The sequence below is a fragment of the Pungitius pungitius genome, chromosome 10 (assembly GCF_949316345.1).
Source record: "Pungitius pungitius chromosome 10, fPunPun2.1, whole genome shotgun sequence".
NCBI classification, from domain to species: Eukaryota; Metazoa; Chordata; class Actinopteri; order Perciformes; family Gasterosteidae; genus Pungitius; species Pungitius pungitius.
Genome location: NC_084909.1, coordinates 11,729,543 through 11,747,553, shown reverse-complemented (window position 1 = coordinate 11,747,553; position 18,011 = coordinate 11,729,543). Strand labels below are relative to the sequence as shown.

The 18,011-nt window shown below is 44.4% G+C and overlaps 1 pseudogene; it reads right to left on the bottom strand.

The window, feature by feature from the left end:
• Window positions 1-683: 683 nt before the first annotated feature.
• LOC119229011 (nectin-1-like) lies at window positions 684-15,561 on the bottom strand (annotated as a pseudogene).
• Between the last annotated feature and the right edge of the window lie 2,450 nt (window positions 15,562-18,011).

The window sequence follows — 18,011 nt, the reverse complement described above, 5'->3', positions numbered from 1 at the left end:
CCTCAGGGTGCCACGAAGGAAGCGGGATACCAGTGGGTGTCTCCCCCACTTTCACTGTTTACTCTTTAGTATGTTAGCATACTGAATATAAATCGTATCAGCAACACACACTCAGATGCTACTGAAATCATTTATAATAAACCTGAGCTAAGGTCGCTGAATGTGATGCACTTTGTTTTAAGGACCTTGTGTAATTCTCTCATGAGACACTAGAGGGCAGAGACCCCCCACTGAAGCCTGTTAAACTCACATTTTTGCCTTAATAAACAAGTAACTTTCCCTTGTGGCTCACGGTGCACCACAACCATGGAAACATTCAACACATCACACAACAGATAAAACCATTATGAACATTAGGAAACACTAAGAGAAGCATGAATACACACGTAAAAACAGTCCTTAAGGTGACGTAGTGGTTTAATGTAATGTTATAACCCACAAAGGAATCACTGGGATTGACTTCGTCTAAGCACTTGGTTTCTTCTTGTCAAGAGGATATCCAGCAGAAATCACATTGCAAAAAGTTCATTCAGCTGTTACTGAGTCAATCATACAAAAGAGCTGGAGTCATTATCCAGTGTCAAGATCAGATTCATTTGCAACACTTAGTAGAGTTTAATCAACTCTTTGATAGGTTTAAATGTATCTGTACAGTGTCACACTTCTTGGTGTTAATCTCTACGTACTGTGGCACAAAGATCAGAGAGGGTGTGTGAAATACCACAAGGTTGGCGGTTCAAACCTGGCTGCTCCAAGTCCCATGTCAAAGTGTCTCAGACCAAGACAACTAACCCCTAATTGCTCCCAGGCTAAATTGTAAAAACCATGTGTTAAAAATGCTATTTAAGTTGCATTGGATAAAAGCGTCCACTAAATGACATGTAGTGTATTTACTTATTCCAAGTTAAATTGTTAACAATGACAAGATTGGGACAATATAAACACCAGCTTAGTAACTCTGAAATTTTGCTGTGTGGCTTTCCTGAGACTTCTTTACTAAGTCACTGAGGCAACCGGACATACCGCTCTATGGGGGAGGTGCAGCACACTACTCTCAAAGGAGAATGCTAGTGTGGCCCTCTACACTGTAGTCAAGCTACATGTCAGCGGCCGAGGTGAAAAAAATAAGTTATGTTGCCAACAACACCACCTAGGTAAAGACTAAGAGCCCTAGGAACTCAACTAAAACAAAAGTCCAGGTTCTTTATATTTGGGGGAGAGCAGTGACATAATGACCCAAAAGGAGACAAGGGCGGAAATAATAAAAAGTTATTTATTTTAATATAAATGCTTAAAATGTATCCTAAAACCTAAAATCGTCTGTCCAAGGCCACCACAGCAGAGTCCCGCATGTAGATCTCCCACCAACTGCAACACTGGGTTAACAGCCGCCCTCTGCTGCTGCTGCTGCTCCCACTGCTCCAGCTCCAGCTCCAGCTCCAGCTCCAGCTCCAGCTCCAGCTCCAGCTCCAGCTCCAGCTCCAGCTCCAGCTCCAGCTCCAGCTCCAGCTCCAGCTCCAGCTCCAGCTCCAGCTCCAGCTCCAGCCTGCCACATGTCCTCTTTCTGTCCATTTCTCTTTCTGTGCTCTCCAGTCTCCGTCCACCTGTCTTAAAAAGGGAACAGTCCCGCCCTTGGCAGTTCCCCATTGGTCCCTTTGCCAATTAGCGGCTGATTGTTGATGTGTCACTGGGGCAGATGGTCAATTAAGGACACCATGCCAATTAAAACTGCAAACACAAATTGCCACACACAAATCATGCAAGCAAACAAAAAACCATGCAGTAATATCAATAAAATAAACCAATAAACATGCAATTGTCCACCCCGTGACATACACACATCATGTGGTTTTGCTCTCACAAGTAGCAGATGATTTTTTAAAGTCACACAGTAAAAACAGCCAATACCAAAATATCCAGACAGTCTAAAGTGTTATTATGGACGGGCCAAGCTTCAACATGAACACACCCATGAAGACACACAGCTACAGGCCTTGTGTCGATAGTGGAGTGATGTACATCTTGCTGCAGTTTACAATGTCCTGCTGTTGCCAGGTGGTGTGATGGTAACTGTAGGATATTTAAAAAATGAATTGACAACCAGGTTCATGAATTAACTATGGATAAAATGCAAGTGTACAACAAAACACAACCATAATTCTGGGGATATGTATTCAATAAAGTAATGGGAATGTTTTAAAACCACTAATTTTAAAACTGTAATCAATAGAATAATATCAATGTACAGTTATGATTGTATTCAATGTAATGTGATCTACTGAAATGCATTCATGTAATACTTGCATAATACACCACAACTGATAGACTGAGAGGCCTTCAAAAACCCGAGCTTCTTTGAACTCAACATTAAGCGTAATGAGTCATCACACCGTTTTACCTATGGAAAACCGCGTGCCATCAACACACCTGATGACTTCATGTCCCCAGAGGCATGGACCCTGCCTACCGCACCACCTTTAACCCAATCACCACTGAAGAACTTTGTAACCAATAGGGTAGCTAGCTCACCTTTTTTGATTGTCTATAAATGTACGTGTTTGTCCCCTTGTTCGGGATTCACTGGTGGAACCGGTAGACAGTTAAGTACGCTGTAGTCAAAGGACTTGCTGTGGCCTGTGGATCGGAGAAGCCGCGAATCCTTGATTCATTTTGTACACAACATAACCATAGATAGATAGTAGAGAAAGACAATGGATTGATTATAGCATGTAGAAATAAAGAAAAAGTTGTTGATTGTAGAGACCACAGTTAGTCTGTAAATATCTGTAGGAAAATGGGAGTAGGCTCTTGTGATAAAAAATGGAAATGTTTAAAAACCTGCTTCAATCTTGTATAAGTGTGTAATGAATGGGTTTAGATCACTGCATGCCTGCATGGCTGTGTTCAAAAGCCTTAAAACAATAATCAAAACTGGGGTGTTATTAAATAATTTTCTTTTTTCTTACGTATTATTTGAGTGTGCACACACTGTATAGACTATGTATAGACTTACTATATCCATACTTGGTTTCTGCATAGCTTTAAATCTGGTAAAAATATATAAATAATGAAAAGCTAAACATTTCATACAATAAAAAGAATCATTTAAAAGGAAACCATGAAAACATTTCAATGGGACAAAAAAAGGGGAAACGACTGTGGTAATAAAATGGAAAAATAACCCATCGGGGAAGGCTCCGCCAGGCTGAACATCACATTATGGCTGGATGTCATGTGTACAGTAATTAAATGACTTATATTAAGTGTGTTTAATTCATATTAGTTATCAATTAACATAAAAACTAATACCTAATAACACACAAACTACAATTCTGACACTATTCATGATCACACATTTAATCACACACACACACAAGCAAAAAAAAAAGTTGCCATTGTTATTATAAGAGGAACTAAAACGAAGAACCAAATAAGATATGTGATGAAGCAGCCTGGTGGTTGACTCATATGTTATCAGTATAAACATTATAGGACAAATATTTATACTGTGACACACTTGCACCAGTTAACAAGCTCCTTAAACTTAAAGACAGATGTACATCATCAAAAGTTGAAACAAAACATTAGACACCATGTTTTATCTCAGGTAGGTAGTCTTAGCTCCTCACACAAAGCTACAACGAGTCAATGACAAATCTATCACATAACATTATAAATAAAATAACCAGTCACAAACAAAACTCAAGCAGCCTTCTTCAGGATGTAGTTATGTTTTCCTGAATAGTTAACCTGTTCTTGTTAACCAGGTTACAGACTCAGGTTATTAAGGCATCATTTAAAGAACCACCATCACGCGCATTAACACACAAAGACAAGACATTTACAAACACATGTAGTGTGTGTTGTTTGTCTAACTATTATATAAACAGTATTTTTAGCTCTACACTATACTCTATGGTCAGAGTTCGATGCCCCGCAGAACACAACTGTCTTCACGCTTGTTGCTTCCACGTTAATCAACGAGGACCCTAAAGCAAACAATGTGTGACACCAAAACAGAATTACAAGCTTAACAAAGCTGCTAAAAAAACTTCTTTATCTTGAAACTGAAAAAATACAGTAAATACATGTATAAAACCATTTTTTATTAGAGGATTTTTTTGTACATTTGATAAGAAAGAAGGTTATAATTTCAAGGTCATAAAACAGCACAAATGCACTAACAAATTTAAAATATTTGTATATATACATTCTTAAATTCTGTTCATCCTACTCTATTATCAGTGGTCTCTCAGCCCGACTAGAAGGTTTTTAAAACGTGGTGAAAACATAAAAGGAATACCTGCTTACTGAGTCCTGCTTCTGGATACAAAGGCATCCCACAGCCACATGTCATACATATCAAATTCTCTAGTGTGTCCTGGTTTTCAAATCTATTCTGTGATTCAACTCCAGGCCCTGATAACAGCGCTTCTTTAGAGGAGCACATATGTTTACCTCCATCAATTATTTAACTGCAATTTCTCTTTTCTTTATTCGACAAAGAATGAAAACAGAATCAGACTTGAAAATAGAAACACACTGTCACGGTTTGGGTCTGCTCTGTTTTCATGTCTCTGGTGTTCCTGGGTAACTTCACTTCCTGCCTTGTCCTGTCTTCCCTTGTGATTGTCTGTCGTGCCTGATCGTTTCCACCTGTGTCCAATCACCTGCACCTCCCTTGAGTATTTAAGCCCTGTGAGTCTCTTGTCTTGTGTGGCGTCATTACATGTCGACCGTTCATGTGTCACGTAAGTCAGGTTTGTGTTTTCAAGTCCAGGTCCCTGTTTTGTTTGTTTGTTTGTTTGTTGGTTTGTTTGTTTGTTGGTTTTGTTTTCTCCTCCTTCCTCCCCTTTTTGGTGGGAGCGATTTTGATTTTGAGTTTTGACTATTAAAGCCCTTTTATTTTTCATCAACTCTGCGTTTGAGTCCTCCTTCCTTGCCCTCGACCACGTCTCCCCCGTGACAGAATGACGCCACCACCTAAGGACTCAGCAGGGTTTGACCCAAGAAACCCGTTTTTGGGAACTCGTCTGGCGTTTGGGGACCCACACGGCACGCAGCTGGCTGCCCGGCGCAACGCCAACCCTGGCTCGAAAGCAGGCTCCAGGCAGCGCCCCGGTCACCGCCCTCGCCGCTCTCCAGACCCAGGTTGGGCCTCGCCGATGGAGGCCAGCGTCCAGCCCCCAGTCCTCAGCGCACGTTGGAAACAGGTGCTGGAGCTGGCCGCCCGCCTCCAGGCCAGGTATGACCCCCACGCCCTGGACCTCCGCATTCGGCGGCAGCGACGGCGCCAACCACGCCCGTCTCCGCCCGAACCGGCCCCAAGACCCACGCCCCCAGCTCCAAGACCCACGCCCCCAGCTCCAAGACCCACGCCCCCAGCTCCAAGACCCACGCCCCCAGCTCCAAGACCCACGCCCCCAGCTCCAAGACCCACGCCCCCAGCTCCAAGACCCACGCCCGTTCCGGCCCCCAGACTCCAGTCTCCGCCCGTTCCGGCCCCCAGACTCCAGTCTCCGCCCGTTCCGGCCCCCAGACTCCAGTCTCCGCCCGTTCCGGCCCCCAGACTCCAGTCTCCGCCCGTTCCGGCCCCCAGACTCCAGTCTCCGCCCGTTCCGGCCCCCAGACTCCAGTCTCCGCCCGTTCCGGCCCCCAGACTCCAGTCTCCGCCCGTTCCGGCCCCCAGACTCCAGTCTCCGCCCGTTCCGGCCCCCAGACTCCAGTCTCCGCCCGTTCCGGCCCCCAGACTCCAGTCTCCGCCCGTTCCGGCCCCCAGACTCCAGTCTCCGCCCGTTCCGGCCCCCAGACTCCAGTCTCCGCCCGTTCCGGCCCCAAGACTCCAGTCTCCGCCCGTTCCGGCCCCAAGACTCCAGTCTCCGCCCGTTCCGGCCCCAAGACTCCAGTCTCCGCCCGTTCCGGCCCCAAGACTCCAGTCTCCGCCCGTTCCGGCCCCAAGACTCCAGTCTCCGCCCGTTCCGGCCCCAAGACTCCAGTCTCCGCCCGTTCCGGCCCCAAGACTCCAGTCTCCGCCCCCGTCCCCGCGGCCCCCGACCATGACCCCTCCAGGCCCGTCCCCACGGCCACCGACCATGACCCCTCCAGGCCCGTCCCCACGGCCCCCGACCATGACCCCTCCAGGCCCGTCCCCACGGCCCCCGACCATGACCCCTCCAGGCCCGTCCCCACGGCCCCCGACCATGACCCCTCCAGCCCCGTCCCCACGGCCCCCGACCATGACCCCTCCCTCCCACCCTCTTGGGACCGCCTGGAAGTCGGTCCTTGAAGGGGGGGTGGGGTCAGGGGTTGGGTCGGCGCCCCACGCCACGACTACGCCGGAGCCGCACAGCTCGGCGCCCCACGCCACGACGACGCCGGAGCCGCACAGCTCGGCGCCCCACGCCACGACGACGCCGGAGCCGCACAGCTCGGCGCCCCACGCCACGACGACGCCGGAGCCGCACAGCTCGGCGCCCCACGCCACGACGACGCCGGAGCCGCACAGCTCGGCGCCCCCCGAGACCCTGAGGCCCGGTCGCCGACCCGGCAGACCCCCCGAGACCCTGAGGCCCGGTCGCCGACCCGGCAGACCCCCCGAGACCCTGAGGCCCGGCCGCCGACCCGGCAGACCCCCAGAGCACCCCACGCCCGGCCGCCGCCCCGGCAGGCCGCCGGACCATAGCTGTCGGGTCCCCACCCTCCCGCCCCATGTCTGATTTTCATGGTTCTGCCCCCCTTTAGGACCGTCTGGAATTCGGTCCTTGAGGGGGGGGTTCTGTCACGGTTTGGGTCTGCTCTGTTTTCATGTCTCTGGTGTTCCTGGGTAACTTCACTTCCTGCCTTGTCCTGTCTTCCCTTGTGATTGTCTGTCGTGCCTGATCGTTTCCACCTGTGTCCAATCACCTGCACCTCCCTTGAGTATTTAAGCCCTGTGAGTCTCTTGTCTTGTGTGGCGTCATTACATGTCGACCGTTCATGTGTCACGTAAGTCAGGTTTGTGTTTTCAAGTCCAGGTCCCTGTTTTGTTTGTTTGTTTGTTGGTTTTGTTTTCTCCTCCTTCCTCCCCTTTTTGGTGGGAGCGATTTTGATTTTGAGTTTTGACTATTAAAGCCCTTTTATTTTTCATCAACTCTGCGTTTGAGTCCTCCTTCCTTGCCCTCGACCACGTCTCCCCCGTGACACACACAAACATGAACAAAAAAGAACACCACACTGAAACTCAAATTAAACTTGACCTCACCAGAAGTCACATGCACATAGATGTAACTGTGCTTTTTTCCATGTAGGTTAGATGCTTCACACTGATAGAGGCTCCCAAACTTTAGCATTGCACCCTCTACTCTGCCCGTAGACTGAAGCCGAGAATGGTCGGATCTGAAAGAGACAAACAAGGCTCAGCAGACAGCTAAATAAAGACTTAATAAAATAAATCATTAAAGACTCTTGTAGCGCCCCCTAGCTGTCCTGGCTTTGTTAAAGGAGTGCGCTGCCCGAATTCTTAATTGTTTAATTTATATAATTAATACTAGGTTCCTACACTGTTATCCCTATTACCTTACCACACCAATTATTTAGGAAGACATACAACGTACACAAGAGAATACATTTAACCCTTTACTTGAAATGGGATTCACAAATTCACATAAAATAACACTCAAACATATATGTTGTTAGACTGCGTCCAGTCACTTAATTCATATGTAGCTTCAAACTTTTAGACCTCTGTCAAACCATTTTCTATCTAAGCCGGCAGGTAACTAACTAATATAAATAAACCAAATGTGGGTACCCAATCAATTGTCCAATGCACGGTGCAGGCCTGTTGACAGGGGAGAGAGCGGGGAAGCCTCCTACCAAAAAAAAGATGGCTACTTCGCGCCAAAGTGCCCCCCCGAAAAGGAAACACTCACTCGTCCTCCTCACGGTGTTGGCGAGTCGGAATTGGGGCTGTCGTCCCTCCGGATCCGTGAACCGATGGTTGAAAGAGTGGCCAGGTTGGATACTCTCTCGCTCTCTCTCGTGCAGGTCCGGATCTGCCAAGCTAAAGCCTGGCTCAACTAGCTATTGCCGCGGCGGTCCTATAAACGGCGCGGATCTCTATCCGAGTTCCGTCATAAACAACACAAAACAAAACTAGCGTAACGCGTGCAGATGTCGCTGTCTCTGATACTTGAGTCACTCGCCGTTCCTCTCGGTAATTCCTCTACTATCTCACTCCACGCTGTTTTGTTATTGTCCGTCATCCTTCTTCGTTTCCCCTTCTTCTTCCCTTTTTCTATTTTCGTCCCTCTTCCTTTTCTTCTTCTCTCCCTCATTTGGCCCCGCTCCATCTCACCTCCCGCCCTCAAGTCTGATTGGAGTACTATCCCTTCAATTAATACAATGTTTAAACATGCTCAACATTAACTACAATAACAAACACACAAATAAAATACAATCATTCCAAGGTACTACCCAATTGGCCATAGGGCTACACTCTGAACAATGTTGATTTGTGCCGAAAGTGGAAATTTATGATTATTTTTTCCAGCTGTAGCATTGAGAGAGAAGGTCTGAGTGTGGAGAGCTGACCAATGATGAAAATGAACTGTGGATTAACCTTTGTATAAAGCGTGTGAGAAAGACAAACATGAAACATTTTAACATGAAAGATAAGTGTTGTTTGGTTAAGATTGACCGTTGAAAACCGGTTCGTTCAAGCTACTCTACCTGCTCCAGGTAATATCTGCATGTGGGTTGGCTTCAGTCACATATTGAAATGCATCCTCTGATTTCTTGCTGATGTTCACTTCAATGGGTGAGACTGAGAGAGCAAATGAGGTGTGTTATTGTTATAATAACTACAAATTATATAAATGAAAAGAGATGTACAAGAGAGGTTTAAGGACAATTTACAGCTGGTTAGAGCTCCACATTTAACAAAATACTGTGAATATATACAAACTTTTATTGTTGTTAGATGTCTGACCCATCCGTGGGGAAAGAGCTCCACCCATTCAGCTGAATTATTTCCTTTTATCTGTTTAATGAACTGTGTAAAAATATTTGAGAGGTTCTGCATCAGTGTTATTTCTCCCAGGAAAGATTATTTTCCACCACAAATGGTTAAACTGAGGTCAGGGTGATGCATCACACAGACGTGATAAGATAAAACTGAAAACACAGGATCCTTTTACGGAAACAAGGTTTCTCATCGACTCGTCCTCCCCGAGGACCGTCAATGGTGTCCTTGTATTCAGACAAGTTCGGGGAGTTCTACCAGTAACTGAAGAGAAGAATTCCTGAGGGAAGGTGGAGCAAAAAGATCCTTTTGTCAGTTTTAGACTTTGGTTATGTGAAGAGAGATTTGGTAACACAGACTCAAATATCCTTGAATAATTACAATTACAATTATTATATTATTTAAGGTTACAGTGATCAAAGATTTTTTTTACCTGTTGGGTGGATCAGAGGGATTTCTTCCTGTTGTGGTAGTGAAAAAAATGTGGGTGTGGACAAGAAAAAAAAAGAAAAAACATCCCCCCACCAAGTAGATTTAGTAACACGTTCAAAAAAGTCATTCCTTTCCTCTTAGTTAGATTAGATTGTTAAGCGTTTTAGTTTTGGCCACATATAGGGAAACTATATGCACATGAAGCGGGAAAGGAGTAGTTCAGGGAGTGGTGAAGAGAATCGTGTGGTTGTGGTGTTTAACCATTGGGAGGACCACAGGGAGAAGAGAAAAATAACAGACGGTCAACATGACGGAGCTTGTATTTTCTATTAATCTTACGGTCTAAAATAACTCCAGGGAAAAGCTGTAAACCCCTTCATTCTCAGCAGAGGCCCAATCCACTGCTCTTAAACAATTAATTAAATCAATATAATAACTGAGAAATTCTTAAATGATGAAATGAACAAGAATGGTCCACATTGTGTGTAAGAGATAAAGCATTTGTTTACTCACAGTAGATCTGGATGTTGAAAGGCAGCCTCTCCTCTTGTGACAGGGCTGCATTAGTGACGATACACTCGACCAAGTGACCGTGCATTTCTCTGCTCGGCACTCCAGACAGCGAGCTGACTGTGGTTGTCGTACCGTTGTCATGACAGGTGACATTAGTTGTTTCCCTCACTTTTTCTCCCAAAGTACCTTTGAGCCACTGAACCTCTGCAGCAGGCTTGGAACCAGCTGCTTTGCACGTAACAAGGGGAACTTCTTCATTACCCAAAATAGGACGATTATCCTCAAGGCTTGTGACCGGAGGCACTAGCAGAGTAAGAGGAGTTAAGAGAAGTCACCATGTGAGCATGAAGGTCAACACTGTTTATACACACACACACTTAATACAATGAAACATACCAAGCAAGTTTAGAAGTATCTCCGTCTGGACATTTCCGTTGGGGAACAAAGTGAAGACGCACTTGTAGGTGCCTTCATCTCTCAAAGTGATGTTAGTAAATCGTAGTGATCCATTATAGTCACTAACGTCCCCAAAAAATTAAAATTGTTTATCCACTCTGTTAGTGAATTTCATTCCAATAGTAGGGTCAGTCAAAATCTTCCTTCCTCCATGCGATCTGTGTGAGGGAGTCCTTAGCGTTGATGAGTTTGCACGGCAAGATGGCCGTCCCTCCTTGCACCACTTTCACGTTTCCTCCAATCACCTGGTGAGCTATAAGGTAAATAAAATCACATTAAGAAGCAGATTCCAAGTTAGAAAACACAAACCAGTTGAAACACATAGATGGATTCACACCAGTGCTGAGCAGAATATCTCACAAGCCTAAGCGGGCAAAACCATGCTGCCTTTGAGATTTGATGAGGTGGAAAACAGTGTTAATTTTGGCAGCTTTTTTTGTTTTAGTCTTAATCTTTGAGCGAAAAATGCATGTACGTTTTCGTCACATTTAGTCATTTTTATCCTTCTTAGTTTCATTACATTTTAGTCTAGTTGTAGTATTGTAGAGACTCTCGCTAATGAATCTCTGGACAATCAGCTTTCCTTCTGATTTTATTGTCGCAAAACAGGCTACTGTCGGCCGTAGCCTACGCCGAACAAAACCACACCATCACTCTCCAAAACAATTCCCGCGTCCTCTCACTTAAACCCACCCCCCAACACATCCCCATAGGTGGCACTAAAATGAGTGGCATAACATTGTGCGCTCTTCACTGAACTTTCCAAAACTCCGTAAAGTGCAAATCCGCTCCAGAACACATGCCGCCCTGATTAAGAACGTCCTACTTTCAAACTTTTAACATGAAAAACATAATGCAATAGTAGTATTTATCATCCCCAGAGAGGAACATCTTACATAATAATAAACAAAATGATTTGCTCGTAAATGTCCCATTTTACCAAGGTACTGTTTTTTTATCTTTTATTTACATTACATTACATGTCATTCAACTGACGCTTTTATCCAAAGCGACGTACAATAAGTGCATTTCCACATAGAGATACAAACTCAGAAGAACAAGTAACAAGAAAGTACAATTTTCATCAAATAAGCAGTTTAAAAAAAAGTGACATTATAAGTACAATTTAAGTGCTATGATTTGTTAGTGCAGTTGAGCAGAAGAATATGTCGGTGTATAGAGGAGAGTCCGTCATCTTCACCTGCAACACGTTCAAGGAAATAGTATCACAAATCAAGTGGACCAAAGTTAGATTTACTTTTGGGTTTTCATTTACATTAAATCAGACTTTTTCAAATTTCACTTCACAATTAATTTACATCTGATTTTGTGCAGGATTCGGTTCTTTGTGGTTATATAGCACAGCTGCAACTGGATCTTTTCATATTTTCTTTATCACAGCTGTTTGTCTCTACAGGTGAGTAAATGTTTTAGTTTACTGCTGTGTGTGGAAAGTGTAGTAGTAGTAGTTGTTGTGACAAGAGTTACATATTGTATGTGTTTTACTCACTTCTTTTATTCATTAAGTTTATGAACACAAGTTTCTCTTCATCTTTGTGGACAATGACTTCCTCGTCACCTTTTGTGCACGTTGTGTGATCGTAGAATAACATTTACATCGTTGGACATTTCAGTAATTTCTATATTTACTGAATTTTATGATAATGTTAATATTCTTCCTAGTAAACAGTATGTTTCCATTGCATCATGGGGGATTTGATATTAATTTACAAAAGGACAAATTTTTACAAGAAATATTTCAATAAACATGATATTTCTGTGGCTCAGAAAGTGTCCCAAACGTCCTAGTCGGGCGGAATTATGGGGAAAGACGAAATGTGCTTTTTACGTTGGGGCCTCCAAAGAACTTGACAACTTGTTTGCAGTCCATTGGAATCTGTTCAGGTAACAACTTACTTTCATTACAATTCAAGATAATTTGGTGTTGATGCAGCAGTGTGCCAACCGTCCCCTACCTGCGTGTTTCTTTGGTCAACATGAGGTTTTGCTAGTTGATGTTTTTCTGTTCTGGAAACGGGAAAGTCTTAGTGTTTGGTTAAAGGTTAATTGAGAAGCGTTAATCGTCCCTTCGTCTTTTTTTTTGTTAAGTTTTTTGGAACCCTTAACTCTCATCTATCTAGGGGATATTTTCTCTTCTCCAGCTGCCGGCTCACCCGCCAATAACAAATAAAATGAATAAATCTAAATGCCTGCTGTGTATCTTGGGATATGCTCGGCCACAAAGGGGTTCCTATAAATGCTGCAGTGGTTTTTGTTGACTGTCTTGATGAATTTCCTCTGCCTTAGGATTGAAACATTACTTTCAGCTAAAAGAACATGCAGCTATTTTAATTTAATTCAAAATGAAGGTTTATCTACAGAAATAAAATAAAATACGAAGATTTCCATCTCTGGCTGCATTTTATGTTTAAGAGTTATGATGTTTTTTGATGTTTAGCAGAAAATATTAAACAGTTTCACTAATACACAAGTGATTTGTTTCCAAAGAAGTGTTGATCTTTAAGTGTGACAGCAGCAGGAAGGAAGGAGCTCCGGTTTCCCTCCTTCACACCAACGAGAGAGAAAGTAATTCCTATAAAAAAATGATGAGCCCTTTATTTGTAGAAGTGTAAAACATCCTATTAAACACCAAACCAGTTGGTGGCAGTAGTGAATTTTTGGTTTTGCTAAACGCCCGGGCAGGGCCAGCTTTAGGCTCAGTTATTGGACATTAGGGCCCTTTCTCAATATGCGTTCTTGTGTGTTCTTTTGTTCTCGTGGACTTTTGAAACCTAATCAGTCGCAGCCCGAGTAATGTTCCAATTCTAAAGTCCGCATCTGGCCGAGAACGGTTATAATACCCAGATGTTGTCACGGTTTGGGTCTGCTTCTTGTCTTATTTTGTAGTTTTCATGTCTCTTGTGTCCCTGGGTGACTTCACTTCCTGCTTTGTCCTGTCTTCTCCTGTGATTGTCTGCCGTGCCTGATTGTTTCCACCTGTGTCCAATCACCTGCACCTCCCTTGTGTATTTAAGCGCTGTGAGTCTCTTGTCTTGTGTGGTGTCATTACATGTCGATGGTTCATGTCACGTATGTCAGTGTTTCAAGTCCAGGTCCTTGTTTGTGTTTCTTGGCTTTTGTTTTTGCCTCCTTCCTGTCTTTTTGGTTGGAGTGATTTTGATTTGGAATTTTTTTTCACTATTAAAGTCCTTCTTTGTGTTGCATACTCCGCGTCTGAGTCCTCCCTTCTTGCCCTCGCAACCGAGACCTGACAGATGTGACTCGACCCGCCCATTTTACCGGGCATGCATCGGAGCAGGCTCGTCTGTTCTTGTGAGAGGCAAATACCCCCAGAATGCATTTCACCTCAGCAACAAGCAACAACGACAGGGGAAAATAAACAACTTTATGTCGAAGTTTATTAATACTACTTTATTTAAGTAACGTAATGTAATTTTATGACTAAAGTTAGTTGTTTAAGCATCTTTTGTTGTTACAATCTGCTCCGTGGATGGAGATGTGAGGTGTAGTTAACGGACCGTCAGACCCTGTTAAAATATGTTCATTATGTCCTCAGTTGTAATGATAATGTAAGGCAGTACTGTATTAGGCCGTTACTGTTTTGTTTGTCCCAAATGTTTTGCCGTTTCTTATATAGAAGGTAATGAAGGCTGTATGACCGTGAGACTGATGTGTCAGCAGCTCGTAATAAATATGCCGAAGGCGGCTAAAGATGGCTCATCTTCATTGTCCACTCTTTTCTTCCAAATGCAACATTAGCTGCAAGAAGGCACGCAACTCAACTCAACAGGTTATGGGTCGTTCGGAAGATAAGTTTGTTGTTTTCCACCGTTCAGAAATTCGCAACGGACCGCGTGCTAAACGGACTTGAAAAAGAGCAAGCTAACATGGCGGAACAACGAAGGAGATTGCCTCGACTGACGTTCGACGGAGATGAGACTATGAGCTTTCGGAGACCAAAATTTTGCGACATTTTCATCTATCAGGACTAAAGGACACGGTGCTGAGAGAACCGGTGTCAGAAGCCAAAATAGCGACAGATGAAAAGAAAAACGCAGACGCGTATGCGGAGCTAATTCTACTTTTAGACGACAAAAGTCTATCATTTTTTATGAGAGATACACTCAACAATGGAAGAAAAGCTTTGGCAATATTGAGAGAGTATTATGCCGGGAGGGGAAAGCCCCGTATAATCAACTTGTGCACCAAGTTGACATCGCTTCTATAAGCAAATGAAGAAAGTGTAATGGACAATATTATCAGAGCCGAAACCACCATCACAGCACCGCGCAACGCGGGTGAAACGCTAGGAGACGGACTGCTAGTCGTTATGGTCCTAAAGGGATTGCCTTAAAGTTTTAAGCCATTTGCAATACATGTGGCACATGCAGACGATAACATTACGTTTGCATAATTCAAGACTAAACTACGTAGTTTTGAAGAGACAGAAAAGATAAAAGCAGCTGAGTCAAGCGACGGTGTGATGAAGACTCAGGGAAAAACTGGACGGCGGCCCGCCAAGACGAGCACGTGGCTGGATAAAGGACGACGCAGAGTTGATGTGTTTCAAGTGTGGCGCCAAAGGCTACAGAGCAAAAGAATGTCGACAGAAAACCTGGTGTAGTCACTGCAGAAGTGACACACACAAAGACGCCACGTGTAGGCGTAAGGACAAGGACAGTAAGAGCACAAAGGATGGTGTGAGTAAAGCCTCAGAAGACGCCGAGGACTACGTGTTCAAGATGAGAGACGGCGAGACCGATACCCAGCGGCAGCCGCCATGCAACTTCCAGCAGAGGGGTCTGATGGTGGACACAGGGGCTACCTCTCATATCATCACGGACATAACCATGTTCAAGAGCTTTGACTGCGCGTTCAGGCCGGAAACGCACAGTGTCGAGCTGGCAGACGGCACCCGGTGCATTGGGATCGCTCAGCGCAGGTGAAATGCTGAGGTTTCCCTCATTGACAGCAAAGGACAGCGACGCAAGGCGGTACTGAAAGACGCTTTGTTTGTACCGTCGTACCCCCAGAGCATCTTCTCTGTGAAGGCAGCGACCACCAGTGGGGCTACGGTCGTCTTTAAAGAAGATAAAGACGCCCTGATAACCAGAGACGGTACCAGGTTTAACATTCATGTATACGGAAGGTTGTATTTTTTGCACACTGAAGCTGAGTCTAATGATAAGTGTAACGCACGACATACAGACATGGCACAAGATATTGGGCCACTGTAACTATGAAGATGTTTTTAAGTTGCAGAATGTTGTTGAAGGTATGCAGATCAAGGGCAAAACAGGCAGACCCGAGCAAGATTGTGAGGTATGTATTCAGGGGAAATTTGCCCAAACCAGAAATAGGGATCCTGATACCAGAGCAAAGGCTCCCTTACAGATGGTACACACAGACCTCGCAGGTCCAGTAGCCACAGAGTCAATAGATGGTTACAAATATGTGCAGTCATTCACCGATGATTATTTAAGCGCAGTATTTGTATATTTTCTAAAGAAGAAAAGTGACACCGTACAGGCTACGGAAAAGTTCCTAGCAGATGTATCACCTTACGGAAAAGTAAAGTGCATCAGATCCGATAACGGAACAGAGTTTACATGTGGTGATTTTCAAACACTGTTGAGGAAAAACAACATCAGACATGAAACGTCAGCTCCGTATTCCCCACACCAAAACGGAACTGCAGAGAGAGGTTGGCGTACTCTCTTTGAGATGGGAAGATGTATGTTAGTTGAAAGTGCACTACCAAAGCAGTTATGGCCCTACGCAGTACAAACAGCAGCAATAGTACGCAACTGGTGTTTTAGCAGACGTATTGGACAGACTCCTTATGAGTCGTTGACAGACAAGTAGCCTAATGTATCTAAGATGCAAAAGTTCGGTTCTGTATGGTACACTTACAAACAGGAAAAGGGAAAACTTGATTCCAGATGTGACACGGGGGTCGTTTTGTAGGTTACGATAAGAAAAGCCCAGCCTATTTGGTGTATTATCCAGGTACAAACAAAGTTCAAAAACACAGGCTAGTGAAGTTTGTGAGCAAGGCAGCCGTGGAAAAAAAGACACAGACACGTGAGCCAGATCCAAGCGACGACTCTGACAGTGTGAGACCCCTGACTAACGAGACCACACAGAGTAGGAGTACAGAAAATGCTCAAGAACCAATTGCCCAAGCACAACAGAGTGTGCCGAGTGATGAACCCGAGAGTAGGAGGTATCCTGCTAGAGAAAGGAGAACACCGAGTTACTTAGATGACTTTGTAACTGAAGACAGTGATGGTGACGGGGTTCATATCACAGTAGACTATTGCTGTAGAGCCATATGTGGCATTCCACAGACTTATGGGGAAGCAATGGAGTCAGCTAACTCAAAAGGATGGGTAAAAGCAATGGATGAGGAAATCCAATCCCTGAATGAGAACAAAACTTTTACCCCGACAACACTACCAATAGGCAAGAAAACAGTGGGGGGTCGATGGGTTTACTCCATAAAGACTGATGCAGACGGAAAAGACAAACATAAAGCAAGGTTTGTAGCTAAGGGTTACAGCCAGAAACTGGGAGTAGACTATGGGGAAACGTTTTCACCCACTGCAGACTTGACGAGTGTGAGGGTTGTGCTACAGAAAGCAGCACAGGAGAATTTACTCTTACACCAAATGGACGTGAAAACAGCGTATCTACACACCCCCATAGACTATGAGATCTACATAAATCCACCAGAGGGCTTTCAAGAGAAAGCGGGGTATAGTCTATAAGCTAGAAAAATCGCTTTATGGTCTAAAACAATCCGGGTGAAATTGGAATAAGGTTTTGCATGATTGCCTAACTGAGAATGGTTTTACACAAAACCTAGCCGACCACTGTGTTTAAGCCAAAGAGTCAAAAGAAGGAAAGGTGATCATAATCATATGGGTCGATGATCTGATCATTGCAGCGAGCAATGAAGAGAGACTGAAAAATGTGAAAGAGATGCTTGCAGAAAAGTTTAAAATGAAAGATCTTGGCAAACTAAAACATTTTCTGGGTATCGATTTTAGTCAGTCAGATGGGTGTGTAAAAATGTCACAGGAAAAGTACACTAACAAGATACTACAGCGTTTTAATATGCAAGACTGTAGACCAAGAGAAACACCCTGTGAGCAAAAGCTGGAGTATACTGAGGGTGCAGTAAAGATGGAAGATGTCAGGATGTACAGAGAGGCTGTGGGAAGTCTTATATATCTGACTGTTTGCACCAGACCAGATTTAAGCTTCGTTGTGAGCAGGTTGTCACAATTCTTTGCTGAGCCTACAGAAGAACAATGGGTCACTGTGAAGCATGTACTTAGGTATCTCAAAGGAACAGCAGAAAAAAGGTTAAGTTTTAGGAGAAACAACAGTGAGAAACTAGGTATACAGGCCTACAGTGACGCAGACTGGGCAGCTGATACCAGTGATAGACGCAGTACCACAGGATACTGTGTGAGCCTTAGTCAATACAGCTCTCTGATCTCGTGGAAGACTAGAAAGCAGCCTACAGTCGCTCTATCCACATGCGAGGCAGAATATATGGCACTGGCATCAACCATACAAG